Genomic DNA, 6,501 nt, shown 5'->3' on the forward strand with positions numbered 1-6,501 from the left:
GAACCGCCTCCCTCTTCTTTGCCATCACCTTCACCATCAACGTGTGCTCAGCGGCTGACGGCCTGAGCACAGAGCCTTGGGGGAACATCTGATCACGATACCGCGCTTCATTTTGCTCCGGAGCAAAAAACCTCGCTTCCCTCCCCACCCAGATTATCTCATTCGTGTGACCAGGGCCCAAGGTAATCAAAGGGCAAAGGAAAGAGTACTTGTCCCCCAGCTTCAGTAAAGCAGACCCTCCAAATCCAGGTCGGTGGCAGTGACCTACCACCCCCACCCAATGGTTAAGCAGGCTGGGGGAAGGAAGCAGAAAAGGGAGCATGGGTGGGGGGAAGGGGCTCTGTGGCTGATCCATCCCAATCTGGGGTCCTCTGCTTCTGTGACAAATGTGGGTACAAGTGTGGGATAATGATCAGGGACAATGTTTAGTTGATTATGTAATACATTACAATGCTTTTACCACCATAGTTATTAAAACAACATAGAAAGATGTTTAAGGCCCCTGCCACACGGGGGGAAATTGATGCGGGCAAAGTGCGGCTTTTGAAAGCCGCACCAAAAGAGACACGTGCGGGTGGGGTCACACAGATCCCGTGAGCCGCTGCGCAGTTGCTCCCCGGCACGATCAGATGCCGTGGAGAAAGCCACAGAAGGGAGCACGAGGCCACCGACTGTGCATGTGTGCGCATGCGCAGTTTGGCTGGGAGCCTTGATTGCTCCTGCAGACAGCTGCGCCGGCGATCCGACAGCCGCGCTTGCTGCAGCGTTTTAGGTAAGTCCTGCTCTTTAGCAGGTTCTTTTTTGATGCGTATTTTCGGCCTGAAGGGCCGGATCGGGGACGGGTGCACTCTGCTTCCCAGATGTTGCGGTTTGATCGCGCCCATTTGCTGGGCCCCCGATCCGTCCCTCTTCCAGCCCTAAACCTCCCGTGTGACCGGGGCCTCTCTCAGTGAATTCTTTGGGGCAGTTTCATTATGTGTTCTTTGCTTTCAGTTCCATTTGGAAACGATGACAAACAGATATTGTGCATAACAGGAGCTGGCTCATGTTTCTGTTTGCAGCAATGTTTTGCTCAGTCAGCTTCGGGCCTTTGTGTTGTACAAGCAATCTTTTTTTTTTTTGCAGATATATTTATTGAGGTTTTATCATATAAATCAATGTCATACATACAAAACCACTCAACAAGACTACATACAAATCCCAAACATTCATTTTCCTTTCTAGCAACACGAAACCATCTGTCAAATATCCAAAGTGACATAAGTATATACCTAAGACTTATTTTCCACCTTAACATCCAATCTATGTCTGATACACAAATATCACTTAACTGTCCTTGAGATCTATATACTGCTTCCATTAATCTGTAAGATCCTATTGGCACTAAAGAGCAAACCTACCCTCTTTTTAAACCTCTACACCCATAAATATTTCATTAGTTCCTTAATTCCACATTTATTTCCCTCAGTCTTTGCGGCACAGGGCTGTCTTATTTAGCTTAACCATGATCTTCTGCTATTAGGTTTTCACCATTCTTCATCCATAAATAACTGCATACTTAAATAAACATTCTCCATTAAACTTTCTATCAATTATTTAAAAAATTATCCCCTTAATTTACCAATTACCCTCCAATATTACCTTTTTACTTTATTAACCTCCCCCATTATACATTCCAAAATTACCCACTGTCCCATTTAATCATTATCCACATTAATTAATCCACCCTATTAAGCTCAAAACATCAACTGAAAATACTTACAAAATTAAATACATTCAAACTCCACAATTCATCCACTCTTCCATAACTCAATCTTTCTGTCTTTCATTTTTCACCTAGACTCCCTCAAGCTATTTTTCTACTAAATTTATGAATTTATTTTCCCTTCCAACAAAGTTCTATCCATGTCTCATATCACCCTAAGCCAAAATCTGAAATTAATTCTTCCGTCCCATTGTTCTAGTAAACTCATAAGTGTAATACAAACATTTAAATTAATATACAAGTTTAGATACATTCAGAAGGTCAGTTTTCCCATCTAATCCTATACAAGATATACATTATTTAATCTATATTTCTAAACAGGTTGCCCCTCCTCTTAAACATCAACATTCTGTTTTTCTGATTCAACATGTCCAGGTGTCTTCTTTCCTTATGCCTTCTTTGGTTCCTCAGCTTCTCTTTATTCTTTTCTCCCCATTCTGTTTTCCATCTTACACTGTTCTCTTTAGATTTCCAAGCCCGTCCTTTCCATTTTTTAATCCTTCCAACTCTTTCTCTCTCATTCTTCTGCCATCGTTTCTTATATCTAGATAGTCCAGACTTCATTCCTCTCAGTCTTTTTTTCCTCTTTCCAACTCTTCCACATGTTCTATCTTCCTTCTCTTGTGCAGTCCCCAATTTTCCATCCTCGAGGACTGTACAACTCTCATTTTGCAAATCACCTAGTGACTCTTTCCTAATAGGTTGTTCCTCTTCTTCTGCCTTTCCAACTGCTATCTGTATGCTGTCCAATTTTTCCACTATTTTTTGACATGCCTGTTTACACTTCTTTTGAAAAACGTCCCTCAAAAGAGTTAGAAACTGCTCGATAGTCAGTTCACCTACTTCCGCATTCTCATCATAGTTCTCCTCAATTTCAGTCCCATCCGCCATTTTCATCAACTCTCCCAATCCTTTTTCCTCCACGAATACCAAGTTCCCTCTATAATCCGCAATTTTTTCCTTATGACTCTTTCCAATAGAACCGATAGCACCAATCCAAAATCTGCAAAAACGCCAACACACTTTTCTTCCCCACTTCAAATAAAGATACAAACTCACGTCCCTTATTTCTCCCAGCCGTTGTCCCTCGTACACTTGGACTTTTCCAGTTGGGGATCTTCTTTAGGACTCCAATAATTGTCACTCAAACTTCTCCTCCTGTGTTGCTATATTCGTAGTCAGCTCTTCTTTTAATTAAAAAAGGTCTGGAAGGCTGCGGCTTCTCCGAACATGGCAGCCATGTTCGACCCCTTCACACGGTCCTGCATTAGGGCTGTTCCTGGTCACACACCCCACGCTTTGCCTGGTGCGGGAGGGGCCAAAAAAGACGCCCCTTACTCCAGCCTGCACTCCATGCGGCTGGCCAAGTTCTCCCAGCAAACGGGAGACTTGGTAGGGTCCGTAGAGAGGGCGGGCGGGCGGTACAAGCAATCTTGACCATATGCAGGGCTATTTTTGGGCAGGAACGCACAGGAACGGAGTTCCGGCTGGCTCCTAAGTTGGCCACGCCCAGCAGGAACTCATTAGCATAATAGGCCACACCCAACAGCAGAAACGCATTAGGATTGGCTACATTAGGGGTGTGTGGCCTAACATGCAAAGGAGTTCCTGCTACAAACTGCTGGGCTTTTTATACAAAAAGAGCCCTGAATATGAAATAGATGGGGATGGGGTGGCCTGACGCAAACAGAGATGGTGAGACTCTTGTGTAGAACAAACTTCAGTGATTGCAGCATTTCGGAAACGTGCCTTTCCACCAACCAAAAAATCCCCTCATCATCACCACTGTTGAAAGAACAGCGTTCTCTTTTGTACCTCATCTCTCAAATGGCCGGTTGCATCATAACTTGAGAAAGTCAGGCCAGGAACTGGAGCTTTAGGCTCTCTTGAAACACCTCCTGAGGCAACTTTTCTAATCTAGCCAATTAAAATGCCACAATAAACAACATTATACTGAAGGCATTCGTCTTAACTGAGTTAGGGCTGCCTGCCTCCAGGTGGTGGCTGGAGATGTCCTGCTGTTACAGCTGATCTCCCGGCGACAGAGATCAGTTCCCCTGGAGAAAATGGCCGCTTTGGAAGTTGGACTCTACGGCATCAGACCCCACTGAAGTCCCTCAGGCTCCACCCCCCAAAACCTCCAGGTATTTCCCAACTGGAGCTGGCAGCCCTATCATTGCAATAGAGTATAATCACTTAAAGTAAGGAATTTATTCCAGATTTCTCTAGAGACACAGGGTTTTCCCATGTCACGTTTTGGCTGCAGTTTGGCTTTTCAATGCCATCCTTTCCAGCCTCCCTACATTTCCCAATAGTTGTGCTCCTTGGATTTTTTCTTTTCTTTTCATTTCCCCTGTCATACACAGATCTGCTGATGCGGTTGAGTCACTCAGTTCCCTCACTGTCACAGCCCCTTGGGCTCCTACTGCTCACTCAAACCACAAGTGTATTGTAAGACAGGAGAATAACAGTCAGATTGCAAGATTTACCAATACTTCCAAGTGGCAGAAATCATTTCGTTTAGATTCAAGAGCATTTCTGGTGTTTAGGCTGGATCTTGAAGAGTACATTTCTGAGTGCACACCCTGACTCATTTTAGGAATTAATCCCTGCAAGAGAGGGGTTTGGCCTGGAAAAAAGGGGGGGGGGACAATGCAGGAGAAGAGAGACGTTCGCATTGGATTTTGCCAGTTCACACAGTAAAATCCAGTTGTATGTAAAGTGAACTGAAAGTGGATTGAAACTACACTCTTTTAAGTCCTCTTCTAAGCCCACACCCAACCTACAATGTCATGGGGTGTGGGGGATGGGTCCTGCCTCTTTAAATTCAGTTTCTTTACAAGACAGAACAAGTCTCAGAAAGGGTTACTTTTCCTGTAAACGCTACAAAACCCCAATCTATGTCATCAACGGCAGATTAGAGAACACACGAACTGTGCCTTCTCTTCCTCTAAGGCCCCTGCTCTAAAAGGCACTCTGGACAAGGAACAAAAAGATGCCCCACCTCAACAACATCATTCTAAAGTGTGTCAGCTGTAAGCAATCATGTTCACTACACTGGGCTAGAAAGGCTTATTGGTGTGGTACCCCAACACCAAGCTGGAATACCAAACTGTCCAGGAAACAGTCAGCAGTCAGAGGTGTATATGATCCTTGAGCGGCCACTGAAAATAGCTGGGATTTCTTCTCCCACCAACATGCGCATCAGGCAGGGCCAGTTCCAGGTTTTGGGAGGCCTTGGGCAGACAGTTCCCCAGGGCCCCCTGTACTCGCTACCAAGCCTCATTCACCCACATGCTCCCACTTGCTTGAATATCATTCTCCTACTCACTCGCAGGCTTTCACAACACCAGCAGTAACAGTAGGGTTACCAGTTCCAAGTTGGGAAAGACCTGGAGATTTGGGGGCTGGAGCCTGAGCAGGACAGACTTTGGGGAGGGGAGGGACTTCAGTGGGGTACAGTGCCACAGAGTCCACCTTCCAAAGGGACCCTTTTCTCTGTCACCTGGAGATTAATCCCAAGAGACCTCCAGCCACCACCTTGACGTTCGCAACCCTAAGTAACAGCTACCCACGGTGCCTGTGCGCCCTTTCCCTAATGATGCCAACTGCTGGGTGCAGCTAGCAGGGGTCATTTCATAGAGAAAGAGGTGCAGGAGCTCATTAGCATAACTTATTTTCATATGCCACACCCCCTGACATCACCGGAAGTGTGTCATAGAGGGAACACTGGTTGTAATCGCAGGACACCTCCAGCCACCACCTTGACGCTGGCAACCCTAAGTAACAGCGACCCACGGTGCCTGTGCGCCCTTCCCCTAATGATGCCAACTGCTGGGTGCAGCTAGAAATGCCACTGCCAAGGCCACCAGGAATGCTTTGTGCCCTTCTCTAAGCAGCACCAGGCAGCCTATACAGCCGGGAGCAGAGGTAACAAAGCAGGGAATGGAAGGGTGTCTGTGCAGGCATCTGAGGAGACGTGTGAGTAGGGAGCCAGTAGCAGTGGGCCCTGCCAGAAGCCATGGGCCCTGTCAGTTAGCCCACTTCAGGGTATGCTGGCACCGGCCCTGGCGTCAGTGCTTTGTACCTATGCTGATCCATTCAAGTGCTGGATTGGAGACCACAGAGATCAGTATTCCCGAAGACCTCCTTTCTATATAGCAAGTCCCAGAGGAGAGTAAGGGCGAGAGAACAGTCAGTCACTGCAATGCTGGATTTTGTTGTTGTTCAGTCACACAGTCAAGTCCGACTCTTCGCGACCCCATGGACCAGATCATGCCAGGCCTTCCAGTCTTCCGCCGTCCTCTGAAGTTGGCTCAATTTCAAGTTCGTTGCATCTATGACACTGTCTAACCATCTCATCCTTTGCCGTCCCCGTCTTCTTTGACCTTCAATCTTTCCCAGCATCAGGGTCTTCTCCAGTGAGTGCTCCCTTCTCATTGGGTGGCCAAAGTATTTGAGCTTCAGCTTCAGTATCTGGCCTTCCAGGGAACAGTCAGGGTTGATTTCTTTTAGGATTGACTGATTTGATCTTCTTGCAGTTCAAGGGACTCTCAATGCTGGATTTTAGTCACTAGAAAACTGGATTTAGGGGAACTGAACTGCTCCTTCAGATCTTAGCAGGCGGCCCCTGGCTTGACTTTCCCGAGGTTTACAACTAGTCTTTTCTTTAACAGCTAGTATGCAGAAGGAGATTCAGTTCTGCCCCTTCTCTCCCAGCCTCTGCCCATGTTGGG

The sequence above is a fragment of the Gekko japonicus genome, unplaced genomic scaffold (assembly GCF_001447785.1).
Source record: "Gekko japonicus isolate JY-2015 unplaced genomic scaffold, Gekko_japonicus_V1.1 scaffold2313, whole genome shotgun sequence".
In the NCBI taxonomy this organism is placed as follows: Eukaryota; Metazoa; Chordata; class Lepidosauria; order Squamata; family Gekkonidae; genus Gekko; species Gekko japonicus.